At 52.8% G+C, this 14,372-nt stretch overlaps 1 protein-coding gene across 3 annotated transcripts in view; it reads right to left on the bottom strand.

Annotated features, from left to right (window-relative positions):
• LOC146798244 (uncharacterized) overlaps nt 1–14,372 on the bottom strand; it is a 720,254-nt gene that overhangs the window by 41,342 nt on the left and 664,540 nt on the right. The gene's annotated exons all lie outside the window — the stretch shown is intronic.

Here is a 14,372-nt window from a genome sequence, read left to right as displayed (position 1 = left end):
GCCGAGCACCGGGCCAAAAACCCAAGCTACCCCCCTTGCAAAACCAGGTGGTTTTGCGATAGGCCATTTTGATGTTGCCTCACTACGTTTTGGGCCCTTGCCTGCCGCGGGTACTTGAGCCTCCCACACAAGTGAGGCACCATTTTTACCGGGAGACCTGGGGGAACGCTGGGTGCTGGTAAATTTGTGTGAGCCCGGTGATGCCACAACTTTCCCACACCAAAATGTGTGAAAAAAGTGATTTTTCCAGCTAAAATAGAGGTTTGCAGGGGATTCTGGGTAAGGAAACGTTGGGGGATCCACACAAGCCATACCTCCCTGGAAGCCGCCCGGTGTCTAGTTTTCAGAAATGCATGGGTTTGGTAGGTTTCCTTAGATGGCCGCCGAGCACCGGGCCAAAAACCCAAGTGACCCCCCTTGCAGGTGGTTTTGCGATAGGCCATTTTGATGTTGCCTCACTACATTTTGGGCCCTTGCCTGCCGCGGGTACTTGCGCCTCCCACACAAGTGAAGCACCATTTTTACCGGGAGACCTGGGGGAACGCTGGGTGGTGGTAAATTTGTGTGAGCCCGGTCATGCCACAACTTTCATACACTAAAATGTGTGAAAAAAGTGATTTTTTCAGCTAAAATAGAGGTTTGCAGGGGATTCTGGGTAAGGAAACGATGGGGAATCCACGCAAGCCATACATACCTGGAAGCCGCCTGGTGTCTAGTTTTCAGAAATGCATGGGTTTGGTAGGTTTCCCTAGATGGCCGCCGAGCACCGGGCCAAAAACCCAGTGACCCCCCTTGCAAAACCAGGTAGTTTTGGGATAGGCCATTTTGATGTTGCCTCACTACATTTTGGGCCTTTGCCTGCCGCGGGTACTTGCGCCTCCCACACAAGTGAGGCACCATTTTTACCGGGAGACCTGGGGGAACGCTGGGTGGTGGTAAATTTGTGTGAGCCGGGTCATGCCACAACTTTCCCACTCTAAAATGTGTGAAAAAAGTTATTTTTTCAGCTAAAATAGAGGTTTGCAGGGGATTCTGGGTAAGGAAACGTTGGGGGATCCACGCAAGCCATACCTCCCTGGAAGCCGCCGGGTGTCTAGTTTTCAGAAATGCGTGGGTTTGGTAGGTTTCCCTAGATGGCCGTCGAGCACCGGGCCAAAAACCCAAGTGACCCCCTTTGCAAAACCAGGTGGTTTTGCGATAGGCCATTTTGATGTCGCCTCACTACGTTTTGGGCCCTTGCCTACCGCGTGTACTTGCGCCTCTCACACAAGTGAGGCACCATTTTTACCGGGAGACCTGGGGGAACACTGGGTGGTGGTAAATTTGTGTGAGCCCGGTGATGCCACAACTTTCCCACACCAAAATGTGTGAAAAAAGTGATTTTTTCAGCTAAAATAGAGGTTTGCAGGGGATTCTGGGTAAGGAAACGTTGGGGGATCCACGCAAGCCATACCTCCCTGGAAGCCGCCCGGTGTCTAGTTTTCAGAAATGCATGGGTTTGGTAGGTTTCCTTAGATGGCCGCCGAGCACCGGGCCAAAAACCCAAGTGACCCCCTTGCAAAACCAGATGGTTTTGCGATAGGCCATTTTGATGTTGCCTCACTACATTTTGGGCCCTTGCCTGCCGCGGGTACTTGCGCCTCCCACACAAGTGAGGCACCATTTTTACCGGGAGACCTGGGGGAACGCTGGGTGGTGGTAAATTTGTGTGAGCCCGGTCATGCCACAACTTTCCCACACTAAAATGTGTGAAAAAAGTGATTTTTTCAGCTAAAATAGAGGTTTGCAGGGGATTCTGGGTAAGGAAACGTTGGGGGATCCACGCTAGCCATACCTCCCTGGAAGCCGCTGGGTGTCTAGTTTTCAGAAATGCATGGGTTTGGTAGGTTTCCCTAGATGGCCGCCGAGCACCGGGCCAAAAACCCAAGTGACCCCCCTTGCAAAACCAGGTGGTTTTGCGATAGGCCATTTTGATGTTGCCTCACTACATTTTGGGCCCTTGCCTGCCGCGGGCACTTGGGCCTCCCACACAAGTGAGGCACCATTTTTACCGGGAGACCTGGGGGTGCGCTGGGTGGTGGTAAATTTGTGTGAGCCCGGTGATGCCACAACTTTCCCACACCAAAATGTGTGAAAAAAGTGATTTTTTCAGCTAAAATAGAGGTTTGCAGGGGATTCTGGGTAAGGAAACGTTGGGAGATCCATGAAAGCCATACCTCCCTGGAAGATGCCGGGTGTCTAGTTTTCAGAAATGTGTGGGTTTGGTAGGTTTGCCTAGATGGCCGCTGAGCACCGGGCCAAAAACCCAAGTGACCCCCCTTGCAAAACCAGGTGGTTTTGCGATAGGCCATTTTGATGTTGCCTCACTACGTTTTGGGCCCTTGCCTGCCGCGGGTATTTGGGCCTCCCACACAAGTGAGGCACCATTTTGACTGGGAGACCTGGGGGAACGCTGGGTGGTGGTAAATTTGTGTGAGCCCGGTCATGCCACAACTTTCCCACACCAAAATGTGTGAAAAAAGTGATTTTTTCAGCTAAAATAGAGGTTTGCAGGGGATTCTGGGTAAGGAAATATTGGGGGATCCACGCAAGCCATACCTCCCTGGAAGCCACCCGGTGTCTAGTTTTCAGAAATGCATGGGTTTGGTAGGTTTCCTTAGATGGCCGCCGAGCACCGGGCCAAAAACCCAAGTGACCCCCCTTGCAAAACCAGGTGGTTTTGCGATAGGCCATTTTGATGTCGCCTCACTACGTTTTGGGCCCTTGCCTCCCGCGGGTACTTGGGCCTCCCACACAAGTGAGGCACCATTTTTACCGGGAGACCTGGGGGAACGCTGGGTGCTGGTAAATTTGTGTGAGCCCGGTGATGCCACAACTTTCCCACACCAAAATGTGTGAAAAAAGTGATTTTTTTCAGCTAAAATAGAGGTTTGCAGGGGATTCTGGGTAAGGAAACGTTGGGGAATCCACGCAAGCCATACCTCCCTGGAAGCTGCCGGGTGTCTAGTTTTCAGAAATGCGTGGGTTTGGTAGGTTTCCCTAGATGGCCGCCGAGCACCGGGCCAAAAACCCAAGTGACCCCCCTTGCAAAACCAGGTGGTTTTGCGATAGGCCATTTTGATGTTGCCTCACTACGTTATGGGCCCTTGCCTGCCGCGGGTACTTGGGCCTCCCACACAAGTGAGGCACCATTTTTACCGGGAGACCTGTGGGAACGCTGGGTGCTGGTAAATTTGTGTGAGCCCGGTGATGCCACAACTTTCCCACACCAAAATGTGTGAAAAAAGTGATTTTTTTCAGCTAAAATAGAGGTTTGCAGGGGATTCTGGGTAAGGAAACGTTGGGGAATCCACGCAAGCCATACCTCCCTGGAAGCTGCCGGGTGTCTAGTTTTCAGAAATGCGTGGGTTTGGTAGGTTTCCCTAGATGGCCGCCGAACACCGGGCCAAAAACCCAAGTGACCCCCCTTGCAAAACCAGGTGGTTTTGCGATAGGCCATTTTGATGTTGCCTCACTACGTTATGGGCCCTTGCCTGCCGCGGGTACTTGGGCCTCCCACACAAGTGAGGCACCATTTTTACCGGGAGACCTGTGGGAACGCTGGGTGCTGGTAAATTTGTGTGAGCCCGGTGATGCCACAACTTTCCCACACCAAAATGTGTGAAAAAAGTGATTTTTTTCAGCTAAAATAGAGGTTTGCAGGGGATTCTGGGTAAGGAAACGTTGGGGATCCACGCAAGCCATACCTCCCTGGAAGCTGCCGGGTGTCTAGTTTTCAGAAATGCGTGGGTTTGGTAGGTTTCCCTAGATGGCCGCCGAGCACCGGGCCAAAAACCCAAGTGACCCCCCTTGCAAAACCAGGTGGTTTTGCGATAGGCCATTTTGATGTTGCCTCACTACATTTTGGGCCCTTGCCTGCCGCGGGTACTTGGGCCTCCCACACAAGTGAGGCACCTTTTGTACCGGGAGACCTGGGGGTGCGCTGGGTGGTGGTAAATTTGTGTGAGCCCGGTGATGCCACAACTTTCCCACACCAAAATGTGTGAAAAGTGTTTTTTTCAGCTAAAATAGAGGTTTGCAGGGGATTCTGGGTAAGGAAACGTTGGGGGATCCACGCAAGCCATACCTCCCTGGAAGCCGCCGGGTGTCTAGTTTTGAGAAATGCGTGGGTTTGGTAGGTTTCCCTAGACGGCCGCCGAGCACCGGGCCAAAAACCCAAGTGACCCCCCTTGCAAAACCAGGTGGTTTTGCGATAGGCCATTTTGATGTTGCCTCACTTCCTTTTGGGCCCTTGCCTGCCGCGGGTACTTGGGCCTCCCACACAAGTGAGGCACCATTTTAACCAGGAGACCTGGGGGAACGCTGGGTGGTGGTAAATTTGTGTGAGCCCGGTGATGCCACAACTTTCCCACACCAAAATGTGTGAAAAAAGTGTTTTTTTCAGCTAAAATAGAGGTTTGCAGGGGATTCTGGGTAAGGAAACGTTGGGGGATCCACGCAAGCCATACCTCCCTGGAAGCCGCCGGGTGTCTAGTTTTGAGAAATGCGTGGGTTTTGTAGGTTTCCCTAGACGGCCGCCGAGCACCGGGCCAAAAACCCAAGTGACCCCCCTTGCAAAACCAGGTGGTTTTGCGATAGGCCATTTTGATGTTGCCTCACTTCCTTTTGGGCCCTTGCCTGCCGCGGGTACTTGGGCCTCCCACACAAGTGAGGCACCATTTTAACCGGGAGACCTGGGGGAACGCTGGGTGGTGGTAAATTTGTGTGAGCCCGGTGATGCCACAACTTTCCCACACCAAAATGTGTGAAAAAAGTGATTTTTTCAGCTAAAATAGAGGTTTGCAGGGGATTCTGGGTAAGGAAACGTTGGGGGATCCACGCAAGCCATACCTCCCTGGAAGCCGCCGGGTGTCTAGTTTTCAGAAATGTGTGGGTTTGGTAGGTTTGCCTAGATGGCCGCCGAGCACCGGGCCAAAAACCCAAGCTACCCCCCTTGCAAAACCAGGTGGTTTTGCGATAGGCCATTTTGATGTTGCCTCACTACGTTTTGGGCCCTTGCCTGCCGCGGGTACTTGAGCCTCCCACACAAGTGAGGCACCATTTTTACCGGGAGACCTGGGGGAACGCTGGGTGCTGGTAAATTTGTGTGAGCCCGGTGATGCCACAACTTTCCCACACCAAAATGTGTGAAAAAAGTGATTTTTCCAGCTAAAATAGAGGTTTGCAGGGTATTCTGGGTAAGGAAACGTTGGGGGATCCACACAAGCCATACCTCCCTGGAAGCCGCCCGGTGTCTAGTTTTCAGAAATGCATGGGTTTGGTAGGTTTCCTTAGATGGCCGCCGAGCACCGGGCCAAAAACCCAAGTGACCCCCCTTGCAGGTGGTTTTGCGATAGGCCATTTTGATGTTGCCTCACTACATTTTGGGCCCTTGCCTGCCGCGGGTACTTGCGCCTCCCACACAAGTGAAGCACCATTTTTACCGGGAGACCTGGGGGAACGCTGGGTGGTGGTAAATTTGTGTGAGCCCGGTCATACCACAACTTTCATACACTAAAATGTGTGAAAAAAGTGATTTTTTCAGCTAAAATAGAGGTTTGCAGGGGATTCTGGGTAAGGAAACGATGGGGAATCCACGCAAGCCATACATACCTGGAAGCCGCCTGGTGTCTAGTTTTCAGAAATGCATGGGTTTGGTAGGTTTCCCTAGATGGCCGCCGAGCACCGGGCCAAAAACCCAAGTGACCCCACCTTGCAAAACCAGGTGGTTTTGCGATAGGCCATTTTGATGTCGCCTCACTACGTTTTGGGCCCTTGCCTACCGCGGGTACTTGAGCCTCCCACACAAGTGAGGCTCCATTTTTACCGGAGACCTGGGGGAACGCTGGGTGCTGGTAAATTTGTGTGAGCCCGGTGATGCCACAACTTTCCCACACCAAAATGTGTGAAAAAAGTGATTTTTTTTCAGCTAAAATAGAGGTTTGCAGGGGATTCTGGGTAAGGAAACGTTGGGGGATCCACGCAAGCCATACCTCCCTGGAAGCCGCCGGGTGTCTAGTTTTCAGAAATGCGTGGGTTTGGTAGGTTTCCCTAGATGGCCGCCGAGCACCGGGCCAAAAACCCAAGTGACCCCCCTTGCAAAACCAGGTGGTTTTGCGATAGGCCATTTTGATGTTGCCTCACAACATTTTGGGCCCTTGCCTGCCGCGGGTACTTGGGCCTCCCACACAAGTGAGGCACCATTTTTACCGGGAGACCTGGGGGTGCGCTGGGTGGTGGTAAATTTGTGTGAGCCCGGTGATGCCACAACTTTCCCACACCAAAATGTGTGAAAAAAGTGATTTTTTCAGCTAAAATAGAGGTTTGCAGGGGATTCTGGGTAAGGAAACGTTGAGGAATCAACGCAAGCCATACCTCCCTGAAAGCCGCCGGGTGTCTAGTTTTCAGAAATGCGTGGGTTTGGTAGGTTTGCCTAGATGGCCGCCGAGCACCGGGCCAAAAACCCAAGTGACCCCCCTTGCAAAACCAGGTGGTTTTGCGATAGGCCATTTTGTCAAGAATTCCTGTCATGCGAGGGGAGGAAAACGGTAACCAGCGTAAACGGACTACATCTCCCAGGATGCTTAGCGGTTGAGAGGTTATGTAAACAGGAGAGCTGTTACATAACTCAAGGAAAACACGCCCTTATGTAAACAGGAGAGCTGTTACATAACTCAAGGGAAAACACGCCCTTATGTAAACAGGAGAGCTGTTACATAACTCAAGGGAAAACACGCCCTTATGTAAACAGGAGAGCTGTTACATAACTCAAGGGAAAACACGCCCTTATGTAAACAGGAGAGCTGTTACATAACTCAAGGAAAACACGCCCTATAAAGGGAGGAACCGGGAGGTACAAGGCTGTCGGATATTGTGTTTACACCGACGTACCTGCTTCGTGAAGAGCAGTGTTCCGGAGTGGTGCTCCAGTAAGGCAAGAACGGAGGTAGGTCGAGTCGTTACTCCCTGGGCCGTGTCTTGCCCCATCGTCACCTGTGAAGGACCCGGAAGCTCTACCGGTCAACCATTGAGCTTCGCTTTTTGACTCGGCTGAGTCAAAGCGCAGTGGCGCTTTTGCTGGTTGGGGTCGTAACTCCCAGCCCGACCAGAGATACAGGGACTGCCAGCTGTAACGCACACCAGGAGGTGTTTGCCGCGTTACAGACTCGGAAGTCCACAGGATCGATCGAACGGCTGCTCTCGGTTCAGTCTTCTTGCTTTTGATTGGGGTATCGGTGACGCATCACCAGGAGGTGACTCCGCGTCCCGGTGCAGTCTGAGGAAGAGGTTGAGCGGCTGCTCCCTTCGGGTAGAGACCCCGGCTGGGTGTTTCCCTGACTCCTCGATTCTCCCCAACACTCGTCGTGCCCCTCACAGCCTACCGATTGGCATTGTCGGCCATTTCATTTCTGCCCTCTGTTGGCATACGCCGGGATCGGCGTATATGCAGAGGACGGTTAGGACCATCCGTGCTGTGGGCTGGTAACGTACTTAGCCTGGAGGATTCCAGTGACTATAACTTTTGTTTATTCGTTGTATTGTTTTGCCTTCATTAAAATAACTAACCCTTCACAAGTGGTTGCGTCCTCATTATCGTGTCTGTTAAACGATCCTGGGACGTTCAGGGCGTTACAAAATATCTGACCGTAATAACACTAACTGTCTCCCGGTCGATAACAGACATGGCAACACTTGATGATGTGCTGGCTGCTTTAGCGACCGTGCAAGTTGAAGTGGCTGCCTCTAGGCAAGAAACAGCCGATGTAAAAGCCAGACTGGATGCTATCCAATTGGACCCGCTCACGCCCAGCACCTCCCTCACGAACCAGACCCCTGCGGTAGTAGTGGAAATGCCGGTAGCCATCCCCTTGGCAACACCAGAGAGGTACAGTGGGGATCCTAACACAGTGCAGGTATTCCTCACACAAGTGGCGCTACATTTATCGTGCAAACCAAAGGCGTTCCCCACGAGTCAGGCTCGTGTGGCTTTCCTTATTTCCTATTTGGCTGGAAACGCGGCACAATGGGCTGTACCTCTGGTGAGCAGGGACGACCCCATCTTATGTGATTGGGGTGCTTTTCGCGAGGAATTCCTGAAGGTATTCGACAGAAGGGCTAACTCGTACACGGCGGACCGTGAAATGCTTGAGTTGAGACAGGGATCCAACGACCTGGTGCAGTATCTCAACGCGTTCCGACGGCTAGTTGCGGAAACCAAGTGGCCTGTTGCTAAACAGACGGCGCTCTTCCATCACGGGCTGTGCGATGAGCTCAAAGACGCCGTGGCTCATATTGACCCTCAACCCAAGACATGTGAGGGCCTTATCAACCTGGTATTACGGCTGGAACATAGGCTGAGTGAAAGAAAAGGGGATCAGGGGAGAAAAGGAAAATCCCTTCCATCCTATGTGACGGTGGGAAGTCCTGAAACTTCCACCGCATCCAAGGGAGAACCCATGGACATCGGCGCAATACGAGCGAGCCTCACAGCCACGGAGAAAGAGTCACGCCGTAAACAAGGATTGTGCCTATATTGTGGCAAAAAAGGCCACTACGTACGTGAATGCCCTGCCAAACCGAAGACGTCACGTTATCGGGCCAACCGGTCGGTAACAGCCGTGGTGGACATACCGGCGGAAAACTAGAGGACTCCCAGACCAAAGAAGGGGCATCTCGGAGTCACTCATCCATCCCTTCACTCTCCAACTCGGTCACTAAGGGACACCGACACCTGTTTCTCACGGTGCACGTGGGAGTGCATGACCAGTGGATACCCGTTGTGGCCATGGTGGATTCAGGGGCCACTGGCATGTTTATGGACCACAACGAGGCATGCAGGCTAGGGCTAGTGCTTCTTCCCAAAGCTGTACCCGAAGATGTCTATGCTGTAGACGGAAGGCGATTGGTGACAGGGCCCATCGGGCAGCACACGGGGGTCCTTCCGATGAGATATGGGAGGAACCATTTGGAACAAATCGATTTTAACATCATCCGAGCGCCCCAATATGGCGTCATATTGGGATTGCCGTGGCTACAGAAACACAACCCCTCTGTGGATTGGCCAACATCCCAGGTTCTTGCCATTTCTACATCCGTTCAGAGAGGACAGGATTCCCGCCACAGCGGACAGGGTGGCACACATAAAAGACACGTTGATGCGCTCAAGGGCTGTCCTAATAGAGGCCAAGAGACGATACAAGGCTGCGGCCGACAGGAAGAGAAGGCCCGGGCCACTGTACCGCACTGGAGACTACGTCTGGATATCCACAAGAAACATAAGGTTTCGAAAGAACTGTGTGTTCCATCCCAAGTACATGGGCCCCTATCGCATTACCAAGTGTTTGGGTCCCGTGAACGTGAAGGTGTGCTTGCCCCAGTCATTGCGGATACACCCTGTCTTTCATGTATCATTGCTCAAACCAGCACCCTCCAAGCCGTCTGGGACACCTAGGCCGGTATGCGTGGAGTCGGAGGTGGAGTATGAAGTGTCGGGCATACGGGCGTCCAAATGGCGCAGGGGGAAGCTGTGGTACCTGGTTGCGTGGAAAGGCTATGGCCCGGAGGAGCAATCATGGGAACCGGCTGAAGGGGTTCATGCTCCGCGCTTGGTCTCCTTGTTCCATCGGCGTTTTCCTGCCAGCGCTGGACCCGTGGGGAGCCGCTGAGAGGGAGGATGTACTGTCAAGAATTCCTGTCATGCGAGGGGAGGAAAACGGTAACCAGCGTAAACGGACTACATCTCCCAGGATGCTTAGCGGTTGAGAGGTTATGTAAACAGGAGAGCTGTTACATAACTCAAGGAAAACACGCCCTTATGTAAACAGGAGAGCTGTTACATAACTCAAGGGAAAACACGCCCTTATGTAAACAGGAGAGCTGTTACATAACTCAAGGGAAAACACGCCCTTATGTAAACAGGAGAGCTGTTACATAACTCAAGGAAAACACGCCCTATAAAGGGAGGAACCGGGAGGTACAAGGCTGTCGGATATTGTGTTTACACCGACGTACCTGCTTCGTGAAGAGCAGTGTTCCGGAGTGGTGCTCCAGTAAGGCAAGAACGGAGGTAGGTCGAGTCGTTACTCCCTGGGCCGTGTCTTGCCCCATCGTCACCTGTGAAGGACCCGGAAGCTCTACCGGTCAACCATTGAGCTTCGCTTTTTGACTCGGCTGAGTCAAAGCGCAGTGGCGCTTTTGCTGGTTGGAGTCGTAACTCCCAGCCCGACCAGAGATACAGGGACTGCCAGCTGTAACGCACACCAGGAGGTGTTTGCCGCGTTACAGACTCGGAAGTCCACAGGATCGATCGAGCGGCTGCTCTCGGTTCAGTCTTCTTGCTTTTGATTGGGGTATCGGTGACGCATCACCAGGAGGTGACTCCGCGTCCCGGTGCAGTCTGAGGAAGAGGTTGAGCGGCTGCTCCCTTCAGGTAGAGACCCCGGCTGGGTGTTTCCCTGACTCCTCGATTCTCCCCAACACTCGTCGTGCCCCTCACAGCCTACCGATTGGCATTGTCGGCCATTTCATTTCTGCCCTCTGTTGGCATACGCCGGGATCGGCGTATATGCAGAGGACGGTTAGGACCATCCGTGCTGTGGGCTGGTAACGTACTTAGCCTGGAGGATTCCAGTGACTATAACTTTTGTTTATTCGTTGTATTGTTTTGCCTTCATTAAAATAACTAACCCTTCACAAGTGGTTGCGTCCTCATTATCGTGTCTGTTAAACGATCCTGGGACGTTCAGGGCGTTACAAAATATCCGACCGTAATAACACTAACTGTCTCCCGGTCGATAACAGACATGGCAACACTTGATGATGTGCTGGCTGCTTTAGCGACCGTGCAAGTTGAAGTGGCTGCCTCTAGGCAAGAAACAGCCGATATAAAAGCCAGACTGGATGCTATCCAATTGGACCCGCTCACGCCCAGCACCTCCCTCACGAACCAGACCCCTGCGGTAGTAGTGGAAATGCCGGTAGCCATCCCCTTGGCAACACCAGAGAGGTACAGTGGGGATCCTAACACAGTGCAGGTATTCCTCACACAAGTGGCGCTACATTTATCGTGCAAACCAAAGGCGTTCCCCACGAGTCAGGCTCGTGTGGCTTTCCTTATTTCCTATTTGGCTGGAAACGCGGCACAATGGGCCGTACCTCTGGTGAGCAGGACCCCATCTTAGCTTTTCGCGAGGAATTCCTGAAGGTATTCGACAGAAGGGCTGACTCGTACACGGCGGACCGTGAAATGCTTGAGTTGAGACAGGGATCCAACGACCTGGTGCAGTATCTCAACGCGTTCCGACGGCTAGTTGCGGAAACCAAGTGGCCTGTTGCTAAACAGACGGCGCTCTTCCATCACGGGCTGTGCGATGAGCTCAAAGACGCCGTGGCTCATATTGACCCTCAACCCAAGACATGTGAGGGCCTTATCAACCTGGTATTACGGCTGGAACATAGGCTGAGTGAAAGAAAAGGGGATCAGGGGAGAAAAGGAAAATCCCTTCCATCCTATGTGACGGTGGGAAGTCCTGAAACTTCCACCGCATCCAAGGGAGAACCCATGGACATCGGCGCAATACGAGCGAGCCTCACAGCCACGGAGAAAGAGTCACGCCGTAAACAAGGATTGTGCCTATATTGTGGCAAAAAAGGCCATTACGTACGTGAATGCCCTGCCAAACCGAAGACGTCACGTTATCGGGCCAACCGGTCGGTAACAGCCGTGGTGGACATACCGGCGGAAAACTAGAGGACTCCCAGACCAAAGAAGGGGCATCTCGGAGTCACTCATCCATCCCTTCACTCTCCAACTCGGTCACTAAGGGACACCGACACCTGTTTCTCACGGTGCACGTGGGAGTGCATGACCAGTGGATACCCGTTGTGGCCATGGTGGATTCAGGGGCCACTGGCATGTTTATGGACCACAACGAGGCATGCAGGCTAGGGCTAGTGCTTCTTCCCAAAGCTGTACCCGAAGATGTCTATGCTGTAGACGGAAGGCGATTGGTGACAGGGCCCATCGGGCAGCACACGGGGGTCCTTCCGATGAGATATGGGAGGAACCATTTGGAACAAATCGATTTTAACATCATCCGAGCGCCCCAATATGGCGTCATATTGGGATTGCCGTGGCTACAGAAACACAACCCCTCTGTGGATTGGCCAACATCCCAGGTTCTTGCCATTTCTACATCCGTTCAGAGAGGACAGGATTCCCGCCACAGCGGACAGGGTGGCACACATAAAAGACACGTTGATGCGCTCAAGGGCTGTCCTAATAGAGGCCAAGAGACGATACAAGGCTGCGGCCGACAGGAAGAGAAGGCCCGGGCCACTGTACCGCACTGGAGACTACGTCTGGATATCCACAAGAAACATGAGGTTTCGAAAGAACTGTGTGTTCCATCCCAAGTACATGGGCCCCTATCGCATTACCAAGTGTTTGGGTCCCGTGAACGTGAAGGTGTGCTTGCCCCAGTCATTGCGGATACACCCTGTCTTTCATGTATCATTGCTCAAACCAGCACCCTCCAAGCCGTCTGGGACACCTAGGCCGGTATGCGTGGAGTCGGAGGTGGAGTATGAAGTGTCGGGCATACAGGCGTCCAAATGGCGCAGGGGGAAGCTGTGGTACCTGGTTGCGTGGAAAGGCTATGGCCCGGAGGAGCAATCATGGGAACCGGCTGAAGGGGTTCATGCTCCGCGCTTGGTCTCCTTGTTCCATCGGCGTTTTCCTGCCAGCGCTGGACCCGTGGGGAGCCGCTGAGAGGGAGGATGTACTGTCAAGAATTCCTGTCATGCGAGGGGAGGAAAACGGTAACCAGCGTAAACGGACTACATCTCCCAGGATGCTTAGCGGTTGAGAGGTTATGTAAACAGGAGAGCTGTTACATAACTCAAGGAAAACACGCCCTTATGTAAACAGGAGAGCTGTTACATAACTCAACAAAATGTGTGAAAAAAGTGATTTTTTTCAGCTAAAATAGAGGTTTGCAGGGGATTCTGGGTAAGGAAACGTTGGGGGATCAACGCAAGCCATACCTCCCTGGAAGCCACCCGGTGTCTAGTTTTCAGAAATGCATGGGTTTGGTAGGTTTCCTTAGATGGCCGCCCAGCACCGGGCCAAAAACCCAAGTGACCCCCCTTGCAAAACCAGGGGGTTTTGCGATAGCCCATTTTGATGTCGCCTCACTACATTTTGGGCCCTTGCCTGCCGCGGGTACTTGGGCCTCCCACACAAGTGAGGCACCTTTTGTACCGGGAGACCTGGGGGTGCGCTGGGTGGTGGTAAATTTGTGTGAGCCCGGTGATGCCACAACTTTCCCACACCAAAATGTGTGAAAAAAGTGTTTTTTTCAGCTAAAATAGAGGTTTGCAGGGGATTCTGGGTAAGGAAACGTTGGGGGATCCACGCAAGCCATACCTCCCTGGAAGCCGCCGGGTGTCTAGTTTTGAGAAATGCGTGGGTTTGGTAGGTTTCCCTAGATGGCCGCCGAGCACCGGGCCAAAAACCCAAGTGACCCCCCTTGCAAAACCAGGTGGTTTTGCGATAGGCCATTTTGATGTTGCCTCACTACGTTTTGGGCTCTTGCCTGCCGCGGGTACTTGGGCCTCCCACACAAGTGAGGCACCATTTTGACCGGGAGACCTGGGGGAACGCTGGGTGGTGGTAAATTTGTGTGAGCTCGGTGATGCCACAACTTTCCCACACCAAAATATGTGAAAAAAGTGTTTTTTTTCAGCTAAAATAGAGGTTTGCAGGGGATTCCGGGTAAGGAAACGTTGGGGGGTCCACGCAAGCCATACCTCCCTGGAAGCCGCCGGGTGTCTAGTTTTCAGAAATGTGTGGGTTTGGTAGGTTTGCCTAGATGGCCGCCGAGCACCGGGCCAAAAACCCAAGCTACCCCCCTTGCAAAACCAGGTGGTTTTGCGATAGGCCATTTTGATGTTGCCTCACTACGTTATGGGCCCTTGCCTGCCGCGGGTACTTGGGCCTCCCACACAAGTGAGGCACCATTTTTACCGGGAGACCTGGGGGAACGCTGGGTGCTGGTAAATTTGTGTGAGCCCGGTGATGCCACAACTTTCCCACACCAAAATGTGTGAAAAAAGTGATTTTTTTCAGCTAAAATAGAGGTTTGCAGGGGATTCTGGGTAAGGAAACGTTGGGGAATCCACGCAAGCCATACCTCCCTGGAAGCTGCCGGGTGTCTAGTTTTCAGAAATGCGTGGGTTTGGTAGGTTTCCCTAGATGGCCGCCGAGCACCGGGCCAAAAACCCAAGTGACCCCCCTTGCAAAACCAGGTGGTTTTGCGATAGGCCATTTTGAT

The sequence above is a fragment of the Triturus cristatus genome, chromosome 9 (assembly GCF_964204655.1).
Source record: "Triturus cristatus chromosome 9, aTriCri1.1, whole genome shotgun sequence".
NCBI lineage: Eukaryota > Metazoa > Chordata > Amphibia > Caudata > Salamandridae > Triturus > Triturus cristatus.
Note: the sequence above shows the minus strand (reverse complement) of the source record. Positions and strands in the feature narration are given on the sequence as shown.